Here is a 14,337-nt window from a genome sequence, read left to right as displayed (position 1 = left end):
TGTGCCCCCACTAAACATGATATTCTGATTAATATTGTGTTTGTGGAATATGTATTAAGCAGCAAAATCCACCCGTTTTCATCCATCTCAGGGGGTGGTCATTTTGCCACTTGCTGCCCACTGAAAATTACATCATAGTGCCTTAGGATTTAGCTTTTGAAACGGCCAAAACATACAGATATTAATCTGAGCTACCTCAGCCAACGGATACGATCCCAAAGTCAAAAGGAACGGAATGTAAGGCAACTAGTGGCACAAAAGGTCCAAATCATTACATACTTTTGGACAATCAGAATCCTTAAGACTTGTCTAAAACTTAGTTTGTGTTTGGAAAAACTTTCAGAATCTACCAAAAACAATCTCTTGCACATCAGACATACAATTACTGCTTGGAGAAAGAAACCTTGCAAGTTTGAAAATACATTTTTGGGAAACAAAGGTGACAAGGCAAATGTATCAGGCGAGTGACCTTCGTGAACTAATCAACTGTAAATAAGAGGTCCACTTAATGGATTATTTCTCAGAATTTTAATAAACCTTCACTTTTCTAATGCATGTAAGTACAAGTTAGAAAAATACCCTCAAAAGATAAAAAAAAATGCACTAAAAACAAAACACTGTAAAGGGAACAGGCTTACATTAATACAGCACAGTGTTCTTATAAACAAGACTGAGGAATGTGTTCCAGTCTAAAATGATCGAGGATATTCTAAATTTACCCGAGGAATTCAAGCAAATGTGAAAACTTTTGTGTGCAAACCTTGTGACAGCGCGACTGACCTGATCAGCTCGCTGCTTTGCGGTTTTGTTTATGCTTCCTTTTCCACGGATCAGCCACATTAACGTCACTACATGGAACAGAAAAGATCCATTTTTATGCACATGCTCTAATTGTCAGGAAATTATGCAACTGACCTTCAGGTATAACGGGTTTGGTGGCAAGCGGAATATGATGCTCATTACCAGGACGGTTTCCTGTCCTTAAAAGGTATTTCCAATGAAAGGAGCAATGAATGACTTATCATGATTACTATCCCATTGATACAAAGGAGTATCAAGGCCTCATTGAAAAGAATAATAATAAACAATACCAGGATTATGTCATAATGTCACAAGAAATCAGTGATAAATTGTTCCGAGAAATGTTTTGAGGTAGTACGAAAACAAAGTCAGATTACTTGAACATGTGTTATATCGTTATTTTAAAACAATACATTTCATATAATATGTGAAAAAAAGAAAAGTATGAATGTGGAATATTTAGAGAAAAAGTTGAACTATTATGACAACACCGTTGGGTGTTTTTAAGAAAATATAATAAGTTATTAATGTTCTGAGAAAAAAGTCCTAATGTTACAATGGGAAAATTGCAATGACACAAGTATAAATTTGATATTATAGAATAAAATATTTTTGGAGGAAAAAACTAATTATTCTCATACTGTATTTTTTTCTCGATCAATACAGTTTTGTATTTTAGTATATACTACAGACCAAAAAGCAAAATAATTCCCTGAATCACTGTGATGTTATTCATCCCTTTGTTTTGATACAGTCAGCTAAAAATAGTCGTCAAATCACCTTAATGGATTCCTCCCCCCACTGCCCGATTCACCATGTGACGCTGGCAAGTTATGAATGCAGTGTGAATGTACATCATCTGCAATCGTAATTCTTTGCTGACACTGCCTGCTTTGAGGATTACGCTAAATCAAACGTGAGTGCTCATCTGGGATCGAGCACCTTTTATCTCATTTTTAGTAACAATATGATTGCGCGGTGACCTAAATGTGTCCACAGACTTCCGGTAAGGTTTTAAACTGGGGACTGTAAAAGAGATCAGTTCAACTGTTTCCATCAATTGATTAAATACTGTTCTGGTATCTGTTCAAAGGAATGAATAATTCAACATCTTTTTCTGTTTTGGTTTCTCGCCGGTATGAAGGTCTTGACATCACCCACTCAGTCACGAGATTAAGTAACATGCAAATTTCCGAAAGATTTGGATTGATTCATTTTCAGGAGATACACTTTTTAGTGGTGATCAATGGACTTAAGGCAGACTGAGTTAGAGGGCTCTGACAACTTGGTACCTGCCGCTGCTTTCTGAAAACCCCGCATACTATACTAAGTAGCTATTGTAGATAATGAATACAGTAATATAGTAACAGTATTTTTATTGGATCACAAAAAATGAAATGACAGTATTTTAACTTTTCAGGCTCAAATGAAGTTTTAGTACCGGCAATAGTTTAGTAGTAATTCTGAGTTAAAAAAAGGCTCATTTAATATGAAAGTGTATTAATTAGGGGATTAACAGTTGGTGCAAATCTGCAACACCTGCTTGGAGAGGGTTAATAGCAGCAGTATTCCAGAAAAATACTGTAGTCGGTCATCAAATATACCACACTTAAAGGGATCAGAGAGCCGAGACGGATTATTTTTCATCAGGAAATCAGGAAAATGATATTAGCTTGCATTTGAACTTTTATCTATTTGTTTTGGAGGAATCAGTACAAAACTAATGTGTTCAGGAAAGCCTACAAGAAATGAGCAATTTGGCCACACACATCAAAAACATGCAAACATGGAGCTGCTGGTTGGCTGATCGCCTGTGGCAAACAAGGCTGAAGGTGGACAAGGAGCTTCTTGGATGCCTAGACGGCGGATCTCCGTGAAACGGAGCCCAATGTCTTTTCAAAGTTTACACCTCCATCTAGGGCTGCTCGATTAAGCGATTTTGAACCGTAACCGATGTTAAAAACATTCAAATCGGCACGTTCTATTTTGTTATTTTGGGTGTATCTAAGCAACTGTAGTTTCCTCTGCATTTCCACTTCCTCCCACGAGCGCGCAGTCCAAAACAACGACAACATCCATGGCTACCGGTGATTCTGCTATTTGCTCAGGCAAGTGAGCGTTTGGTTAATAAATCAAGAAAAAATAGATCTGTAGTGTAGTGTGTGCCCCACAACCCGTGAGCAAGTAACTCAACGTCTGAAAGTCGTCCCTTTTTTTTTCTCCTCTACAACGGACCTCTGGTCCAGTCCTGACTATTCTGCCGTACTTAAGCGTGACAGTGCATTGTATTATTGAGTGACAGTTTTGCACTAATCATTGATTTATGTTTGAGTAAGACCAGGGAGAAAGGTGTAAGGCTAGTCACTAGCTGGTTGGCAAAATGACTTGCTGACAGACTGTTTAGTTTACAGACTTGACTGTCTAGCTTCTCTCATGTTGATGATTTAGTTACAGATGGTATATGCACTTTCTTCTTTCATTATTGGTTTAATTTAGAACAGATCTGAAATCTATTGTGTAAGTAAAATGCTGTTAATCCCAATGGATTGTTCTGTGTGTATTAAGTTAAATTGACTGGCATTTTGAGTTCAAAGAAAGAAAAATTGAGATGAAATAAAAGACATTCAAAATACTTCATTTTTCATTATGTTTTATTTTACAAAGAAATCGTAATTGTAAAATTGGGTTTGAGAGAAAATAATCCGGATTTTCTAATTAGGCAAAATCGAACAGTCCTACCTCCATCCATTTTCTCGAATCGGCCACTTATTAGCGATCAAATCCTGCACCGGTGATGCAGAGCGGAATCTGGCATAACACCGGCTACTGGCTGACCGGTGGCGGCGTGGAGCGGGCAGCTCATTCGAGACACAAACCTACATGTATGGATGGTAAGAAGAAGTTCTTCTTCTGCTTACTTCGACGGCTAGCAATCAAAAACTAATTCTACCTCGACTAGCCGCGGGAGCTCGCAGAAGCCAACAGCCATGGCTGCCTATGGGAAAATGACAAAGCGTTTGCATCGCTAAATGTCTGAAAACTACGATCAATTGTCACTAAAGTTCATATGCACATTCGTGGTATCGTCCACTCTAACCGGTAATTAAAAAAGAAAAAGATTAAAAACACGATTAGCACAATATGTTTGATTTTGTGGAGGTGATAGTGGTTTTCCCCCATAGGAGCTCCCATTTGATGTTAATAAAAACTAAATATTGTGCCGCCCGCTTTTCTATTTTCAGCTTGAAATGGACAAGAGCAGGAATGTGCAAATGAATTTAGTGGCAATTAATCACTTTCCAGACACTAGGTGACAACAGAATGTGACAAACCTAAACAAGCAACAATATGGCTCTAGCCTCCTTGCGATGATGTTGACAGCCTGAGATGGAGAACAAAAAAAAGCCAATTTGCGGCTTTAGTCATCACTAAAAAGCCCATAAATCACTACAGATTCTTTTAGCAGGGTGAATTTTAGTGCTGACATATATTTTTCATACAGACCTAATATATAGGTCAATAGCCCAATCAAGTGTCCCTTTAACTGGATATTAATTTACAGTAATAGACTGGAAATTACAGCGACATACTATAGAAACAAAGTATTTTATTGGATCAATGCTGCCAGTAAAATACTGTAAATTTTACAGTAATCACTTTTGAAGTGCATGCTTGATTATAAAAACCAGCCAAGTTTTTACACAATATAGTGCTGAAACACATGCATAATGGGCTGCATGAAGGATTTTTTGCATCCTGGATTACCAATAGGGGAATGCAATCTGCTCTCCCCAAGGAACACTCTTCCTTTGTGGATGATGCATATTCACCCTTGAAAAATTCTAAATGACATCATAGTAAGCGCGGCAAGAAACACTCAATGATTTAGCTGCCTCCAGCAGTGTTTTTGCATCTCTTCCAACACTCCGGTTAATATTCAGTGTGAGGTCATCACCATTGTCAGAGAAGCAGTGAGTTTAATGGATTATTGAAATGACTGAAGTGTAAAAATTGTTGAATTTTCAAGATATGACACAGCTGCATATGAGTGATGTGTTACACATCATTTACGCCACCCATTCAGTATTTGAAAGTGGGAGTGAATCGGAGTAGTGAGGAAAACAGGAAAAAATGATTCTGCTTTCATAATAAATCACAAGCATGCTGATGCAATATGCGACCAAAAGATTAGCCACTTCCTGATGGTGCCAAAGGCAGCTTCTTATGACTCCCACGCCTCATCTTTGAAAAGCACAAATTTAAACAATTAGGTGGCATCAAACAAAAGGCAGATTTTTAAAATACAAAGGCGGCATGCATAATTGCCAGCACAAAAATGACAATAGTCCTGATTTATTGAAGGCCTAGGAGGTGGAAATCAGAAAGATTCCAGCTGAATGATCTATTTGACATCCGTAATGTCAGTAATTGTACTGATTTCTGCCTCCGTGGCACCCTAAAGGAAACAGGAATTTCGGCATCTCTGCCAGTGCGTGGATAGTTAAACGCCCTAACCCATGGACATGGAGTATGCGTCTCTTCTATTCCAATGAATTGCGTTTGTGGAATATGAGTTAAGCCGCAAAATCCACCCCATTTTAGCCATCTGCAAGCTGCGCAATGTAGACAAGGTGCACGACACTCAATTATCAACATGCTTACTAGTTTTAATTGGACTTTTTTATGTGTGTGGTGGCACGGTGGTCGACACGTTAGCACGTCCACCTCACAGTGCAGAGGTCGTGGTTCGAATCCAGCCCCGGTCTTCCTGTGTGGAGTTTGCATGTTCTCCCCGTGCCTGCGTGGGTTTTCTCCGGGTACTCCGGTTTCTTCCCACATTCCAGAAACATGCATCATAGGTTAATTGAACATTCTAAATTGCCCCTAGGTGTGATTGTGAGTGTTTATGTTTGTTTGTCTGTGTGTGCCCTGAGATTGGCTGGGAACCAGTTCAGGGTGGACCCATCCTGCTGCCCGAAGACATCTGGGCTAGGCTCCAGCACCCCCATGACCCTCGTGAGGATAAAGCGATATAGATAATGGATGGATGTTGTTTGTGTGTGGCCAAGAAGTGCTTTTCATACACATTAACTGTAATTCTGACTTTGCTACTGCCTTAACGTAGGATAGTGAGCAACTACGACATCTGGCTTTTTGTACAAATTGTTGTTCTGCCTTGGTGAGGAAACTCCATTGTAAACTGAGAACCCCCTCTGATTTACACACTTTTTCCATGTGTGAATTAGATGTGTTGTTTCTTAGTATTATTTTCCATTCTGCTGCCTTAATTTAATTCACTTGTCAAGACTCTGATATAGGCTCTACAGTTCCTGTTTTCTAATGAGGAAAAAAAAAAGGTAACGGGGGAGTTTCCCCAACCTCATCCAAACGATTGAAACCTGGTTGCTAGGAGACTAATGGAAAGTCATGGGCTAAAAGGAATGGCAGGAATGAGTCACTGACCATGAGGGAAACTGTGTGATGTCAAGAAAGCCCAAAATTAGAAAGAAGAAACGATACCAAATCTCAAATGAGATGGTGGTAAATAGCTTATTTTCTAAATTCCAAAACAAGCCTGGGTCTGTCTCTGATTAGGCCAGCGCAGCAATATTATTGATTTCTGCTGCAGAATGGGAAAAAAAAGGCAAACAAGACACATCTCATTAATATGTATAAAGATTGTTCCTGCTATTAGAAAGAATGTTAAATTTCTCCTGTTCAGATAAATGACTTTTAATATAATCCACCTTTCCATCACACTCTTTTCTGCCTTGACTGAACTGTTTCCGTTTTTCTGCAGGTACACGCTGACATTAAGCGTTGAAGTATTAGGTAACAATTGTGGGCGAGGGCCGGATGTTTGCCCCTGTTAGGTTTAGCACCATCAGGTGATTCTGCACTCTGTTCTTGACTTTTGCACTGAGAGAGGGTGTTTGTGTCCTGCTCTCAAAACATCAGAATAGCACTTACCAGCACATCAAATTTGCTGAAAGGATGGTGACGGGAATTGTTTTTTTTTCCTGTCTTGCAACGAAAGGAAAATTATGGAACATAATTTCATGACACACAAATACTACAAATGACAGGGATCTGATGTACCCTGCTCTTGAGTTTGGTAGGATTTTACATGAAATGTACATCTTAACAAAATGGACATATTTTGGGTCTTCGAGTTCGAACTGCCGACATCACAGATCACCTTATCAAAAAGAGAAAAATTGTAAGGCACATTAGACAAACACTCAATACAACTAGAGACATCTGAAAATAGAGCCTTTGCTGACTTTGATCGGAAGCAGAGAAACACTCAAAATCAGCCCGATTATTGGTGGGATGTGTGCAAGCCTCTGTAGTCGACAATAAAAGCATGGAAGAGTTTATGCATCCACTTCCATAATTTTCCTGCCTCTCTTCCAAAAATGCTCTAAGCAATTTTCACTTTTGATTTGTCCCACACAAACACACTTTTTATTTGTACAAATCAAATGTTGCAGGAATAAGCAGCTGCAGTAAATGCATGAGACACACAATCAAAACACAAAATGTCAGGAACCAAGATCTTCCAAGGTCTTGCATCCATCTGCAAGTATTTGTATTTAGCGCATGTGACCAGAGAGAGTACACTTAATCAATTTCAGCAATCATACAAGGCCCCACAACAGGAAGGTAATATAAACAACTGTGGAGAATTGTGCAGCAATCTTTCTCAGGACTTTCAGGGAGGTTTTTGTGAATGAATTCCAGGACGGAATCAGATTGAAAACAAATGTATGATAAATATGTGGAAGTAACGATGGAGCACAGATGGATCTCATGCTTGCCCCTGGTTATTGGGAGTTGGTGGAGGAAAACCATAGCAGTCTTGTTCTGGATTAACAGGATTCTTCCACATTAGTTTTAAAAATAGTGTATGAGTTTGAATCTGCACAATCCATGTCATGTCATGTCATCTTCCAAACCGCTTATCCTATATAGGGTCACGGGGAGTTGCTGGAGCTTATCCCAGCCGTCAATGGGGGAAGGCAGACTACACCCCGAATTGGTCGCCAGCCAGTCGCAGGGCACACATAGACACTGTCACTGAGCGGGAATCGATCCCACGCTGCCCGCACACAACTCAGGCGTGTGTACCACTACACTATCAGCGGACGTTCTGCACAATCCAAGTAATTTAATTTGATGAATTAAATTCAGCTAGCAGTCGCTCGTGTGTAAAGTTGTGTTATATAGCTAAGGAATACATCCAAAATATGATTCCACTTTATTGTTGGGACAACTGTTCAATGGAGCATAGTGCACCTTCTGTCTGTTCAATTAAAGTACAACTTGATCAAATTTTACCCACCTAATTACCTACGCCTATATGATGTCGGGAAAGGAATAACCAATGAAATGTCACGAGTAGGAAGTCATTCCACTCATCAACAATGAAATCAATACTTTCACGTGATAGCGCTTTCGGTGGGGGGTAAAAAAAAAAAAAAAAAAAAAAACATCACCGGAAACGAGGAGCTGAGAGCAAAATCTCCCTAAACAGACTCACTCTTGTCTATTCAGTCACTTACACATGTTTTTACAAAGTTCTTCCTGCTGCTTTTATAACTATGAGATATGTTTGTTCCTTTCACTATCAAAGAGCCGCTTTTATTACCAGAAGAAGGTTTCGCCTTGGAGGGCGCTCAAATGTAACTCAAATGGGCCTATGCGCCACCTACATTTGTTTACACACAGCCCATCTTCAGTTGGGGACACGGAAACATCTTTAGATTGTTCTTAAAAGAAATCATGCCATTTGATTGATGCCTAACCTGCAAGTGAACTCAAAATGCAAAATAAAGCCACACAGACAGTGGTGCCCAAAATAACTTCAAACTCAACAAAGTCTGGAGAACATAAATGAAAAAAAAACAATGAGAAACTCTCCAAGTGTGACAAATGGTGAACTAGAAGGGCTCTGATGGAGGCTGGAGGACATCAGCTAACAAATCAGAACTAATACGACAATGGGTCACAGGTGGGTAAGAGACCAAAAAAAATGCAAGAAAGTGACTGATGAAGATGGAGGGTCGATGAAAGTTCTAGTGAACTGAAGTTTGAAGAATTTAGTGTTTTGTAATTGTATTTAATGCTTTTTTTTTTTTTACATCATGGGCAGCAAGGTGACTACAGATAAAAAAAAGCCTTTTGGCTAATTCTGACTTTTTTTTTTTTTACCCATGATTTTTCATGTGTTATGTAAAATTGCACTGTCCCCTTTCAAATAAACTAATCTAATCTAATCTTTCTTCTTGCACAGCCAACCCCCTTCATTTCTTGGTCTATTTATAAAGCCTATTGCTATTTCTGCCCCGCAGCATATAAAATGTACCATTAAGAAATTGGCAGTGCAGCTGCAATCACAGCTCATGGCCCAATGCCATTGGGGAACAGCTTTTAGTGTGTCAGTTTCTGGTCCTCTTCAACCAGTATCCAATCCAACAACCTTTTCTGAATGACATGACAAATAGCAAGACAGGCACCGAGTCATTCATATGTCAGATACTATCCATGCAAACTCAACAAATCCACTGAGGCTGTTTTTCAATACTCGTGAGATGGGACTGATTTTTAACTGTTAGGATTTTTACACAGAATGAATAACTATCTTGGTTTTAAGATGTATTTATGTAATTTTACTTTATTCTGGAGCCTCCTTCTCAAATTATATAACCCTGGCCAAGTACAAAGAGCGTATTTTTCCATTGTACAGTACCGGCTGTCTGATATGTGTACACTCACTCCTGTCTTTGGTCAGTAATTGCTTTTCAACAAATCCTTCAAGGAAAGAGTTTTCTAAGAAGTGTTACAGGACTTAAATTTGACAGATAAGGTCATTATAATTTTCAAAATGGCCATTTAGGCTCATTTTGTGATTTAAGGTATAAAGTATGCCAAACTATAAATATTTTAAAAAGGGGTGGGGGACACAGTTAATTACTGACCTTAAGTCTTACATGATATGCTGACATCTTGTGAGATTTGAAGACTAGTTGCAAATATTTGCTGACACCGATACAAGTTTTTGCACAACTTCTGAGGCCCATTTCTTTTCGGGAATTTTTCTTTATTCTACAGTATACAGCACTGTATGTAAATCTAATCCAATAGTTTTATTTATAAGAAGCCATGTAATTGAAAATTACTCCCCGTTTGGCCTCTTAACTTGCTCAGGCTCAAATGATTTATAAATACTGAAGGAAGCCTTGGCTGGTAGATGCATTACTCACTGCTATTTAGTACCATCTTAATGAAGGAATAATGCTTTTTTTTTTTCATACTGCAGGGTGAAACTTCTGCTGGCTGTATTTCATACACTTGGCTCTTGCAATGGGCTGCTCGTTTCAAAACTTTTTAGATATTCAAAACAGTGATATTTGTATTTCCACTCACTGGTTGAGAAAGAGTTAGAGGTACAAAAATACCCCTGGCCTCGAGCTGTGTCTTTTAATTGCAGCTCTTCTGCTGTCATTATTTCGGCACCTCTTTTGTTAAAACATATGGCTCTGCACTTCAAACACTACACAATAAGATATGTTATACTGGGAAGTGGAATGATTTGTGACTGAATGGAAAGCAGGAGAAAGGCCAAGACTGTCTGGTTAGAGTTAAAACGGTTGCATAACGATGAGGCTATGACGGGGAAACGGAAAAAGAGGATCTATCAAAAAGCTGTGGCAAACACCTGTAGATGAAGCTCAGTACACCTAATCTTTCGATATGGATTAGGGTCATGTAAGGCCGTGGCGTGTTGTGAGTACGCACGCTTTCTATAGAACAGATGATATAGAAACACTCATGTGGTCTGCCGCTAAATGTAGCTGTCAAACCTGAATAGCTGAAGTGGAAAACCATTTGCTCTAACAATGTGCCAGGCAGGGGTGGGAAGCCTTTTTCGGGCGCCGTTTAAGTTTTAAGTTGGTCCTCCGAGGCCTATACTACATTTATGAGAAAATATGATGTGACAAGCATACAAGTGTGTGCAGTATTATTAATATTCTTAGTATTAGTCATTGAAATGTTTTGGGGCTTTTTATAACAGTCCCACTGAGGTTTTATGGCCTGAGTACCAGGCAGTGCAAAAGCACTCTTGGAATCACTGTTTATTCTTCAAATGAATGAATGAACGGCCTTCTTTGCCTTTTCCCTGGAAAGTAAAATTAAGATAACGTTTAAAAAAAATGAAAAAATTATAAAAAGCAACAAAATTGGAGGGATATGTCTATCATAACAGAATGGTTGAAAAAGTCTCAAGGACTAAATTGAACATTTCGCGTGCGTTCACCACCACCGCTTGCAGCCGCCAGAGAGTGAGGTAAGCCCTCATTGAACAAGCGTCAATGTTCAGCGAACAAAAAGTTCCAGTGAGGCTCACTGCACAGCCGAGTGTGGGCACACTGGAACGTACCATTTCGGCTGTTTACGTTCCAAATTGGATGGCGTGTTGTAGGTTGAAAAACTAGGGCCATTCTTCATCCAAATAAATGTGCACGTCTACTCATTCCCACTTCAGTCCCTGTAAATATCCTGACTGGTGTTTAATGCCTCGCCCATCCTAACCGTAACCCGAATCTATGTAGCTCTGCTCATTTCCACGTTTCCGTATTCTCTTATAAATCAGCCACGGAGAGGTTAATCCTTTTGATATGTTCAAGTGGGCATTAGTAGGGATGTCCACATAAATTTTGGTGTCAATTGATTGCCGTTTTTGGACGTTATAAGCAATGGAAGTACAATGATTTCCAATTGAGGGTTTGGAATCGGTTCCTCCCGTGACTCCGACCGAACATGGATAGAACGGTAGGGGGCGCGGCCATTGTCCTCATTATCAAGGGGCGTTATTCATGGAGTTACTTATTTCCTAATTTCTTCTAAATTTATAAAATAAAATAAAAAATGACAACTCATTTCATTTTCCCGATCAAAAAATATATAAAATGAACTTGTTTGTGAAAACATGGCCATCCCGGCCCCACCATCCCTTTAAGTTTCAATACACAGTTAATTAAATACCGAACTCAAAAACATTTTCCAGGGAAAAAGTACTAGAAGGGATGAGTTGAATACAACACTCATGTAGAAGTTGTGAAACAATGTCATAAAGCAGGCGTCCTCAATTCATAGTCTAAGACGTGTACTTCAAGGAAACATATAGCATTATTCTGTCAATTTACACTGTTATTAGTGGTATACAAGTAACCATTGTTTTTGAGAACTGCTACACGTGTTGCATTGAAGCTATGCTCCATAGTTCCTCCAGATTTCTTGCTTTCGGCTTAGAAACAGCAATTTTGACCTCAACCCACACACAAGCTCTCTATTGGATTAAGGGTTGGGGGTTTGTTTGCCATGGATAAGTGGCATAATCTTAGCAGACTAAAAAAAAAAAAACAGCAGAACGGATGGACAAAATCTAAAGCGAACTGAGAACAACAGGAACAGCTGATGGGATTTGTAGTTGAGTGATCAACCGAAAGAGGTGAGCCAAAGAAACTGGCAACAAGTGAAAAGTCAAGAGCATCGATGCCATAGCCAATCAGGGACAAATATAATACAATGATTTTTTTTGCATAGTTTGCTGTTGTATATAGTCACTGCCAATGTTATGCACAATAAGCACGGGTCTTGACAGTTGCGGGCGTGACTGAACTCGCTCACAGAAAGTGCAAGTTGTTTACTGGCATTATGGAAAAAAAAAGTCATCAGGATTCATACCTTCCTGGTAGTTTCATCATGATACCTGGTGGAAAAATCTATTATTTGTAGATGAGTAGGATGTGATCAGTTACCACCAGGGACTTGGCTCAAGCACTCAGTGGAGCACAGACCTCTGTCAAGGCCCAAAACGTGTGTTGTAATGTAATGCCAGCAGTTGTCTGTTGAACAGGATTTTAAATGATGATAAAGATTTCTTTTTTTCAATCCTGGATTTGTGATTTAGATCTTTAGCAGGGCTGGAAATTGGAGATTGAAAGTGGCCAAAATATAATAACATCCTTCTGTGTGTTTTGTAATTGGTTGATGTTGAGACTTATTAGTTGGCAAGGTTAAAAACAAATCTGGATCTTCTCAATGTTATTGGGAAGCCGTTTGTATGACAATAAATTAGAACAGTATAATGAATGCAGGCCTGCGCCAAGGTTTGTCAATCCAAATCCATGGATTTCTAGCTCAGAAAAATGTTTGGGGACACACACACACATACACTCACACACACCCACCCACCCCCACACCCACCCACGCCCAACACACACACACACTCACACGCATCCCACACACACACACACACACAAACATAGTACTCTGGATCGCTATATAAATTTCAAATTACAAACCTTCAAAGTTACATACATACATTACTGGAATTTTGTCATTACGTTTCTGTAAAGTTTAGTGAAATAAATTTGACTTGCGTATTCCTGCTAACTTGTTTGGCTTCATTCATTGATGCTACTGCTTGGAAGATGACACATTTGTATTTTACTTAGAGGCTAAGAGGCCATTCAGCTGGAAACAAGATTCCAGTCATATGAAACGACCTGTGAGCAACATTTTTTCCATCCATCCCTGCATTAAGCCTCCAAAAAAGACTTTGGTTCAAGGGAACCTGTGGCCTCGTAAAAGTATCCAGTTTATTTCTCTTGAAAGATGTCCTTTATTCCAAGAATAGCTTAGCCGGCGAAGCCAAACATAAATCCCTTGTGTTGTAGCATCATGCGTACGTTTCCTCTGGTTGCGCTAACTAATCTTGTTAAACAGTTGTGCATTCTTCTGCACTGGCAACATAAAAAGTATAACACAATTATCCGCTATGAAGCAGCCTATGAGTCAAACACTGTTGTAACGTACATGGTAGGACAATGTGCGCTGACATCAAGTGTTTGATTCATTTCCGCTGAAGCGCTTCCTCCCTTGAGATGACACATTATGCTGCTTGATCACATGAGCCGCTAACGACTCACTGGTGGGAATCCAAGCACAAGACGGGGGAAATCATTAGCCAGTAAAGAAAAAAAAAAAACACGTGCCATTAAGAAAGGTTACAAATATTTTGATGTTTGGAAAAAATCTTGATGTCTTGCTGTTATTATCGATGAAAATTCAGAAGTTTGGATGATATACACGTGGGATACGCATGCCGAACTTGAACTAAGAGGTATTCATGTCATGTTTGCACCCACCAAAGTAAGGTAGTGGAAGTAACATAACAATGGGGGTTTAAATCACATTTTCTGACAGTGTTGGCTGCATCTCCTAGTTGTCCCCTACTATTTGCTTAAAAAAGAACAAGCTACCTAGCAAGGTCTTTTTTTCAACCCCCGATAGATTACCCAGGAAGAAAATGTAGATAATATTAGTCCACACGATGAACAATTGATCCTTTAAATTAGTACTTTGGATTATTACCACCTACAGCACTGGGGTGGAAACTTTACAGAATCCACTTTTTTTTCTTTCAAACTGCTGCTTATCAAGAGAAACAACCCTTACTTATTCCAC

This window comes from Filicampus tigris, chromosome 15, assembly GCF_054856515.1.
Source record: "Filicampus tigris isolate MCC_2025a chromosome 15, RoL_Ftig_1.0, whole genome shotgun sequence".
In the NCBI taxonomy this organism is placed as follows: domain Eukaryota; kingdom Metazoa; phylum Chordata; class Actinopteri; order Syngnathiformes; family Syngnathidae; genus Filicampus; species Filicampus tigris.
This window is presented reverse-complemented; position numbering follows the sequence as displayed.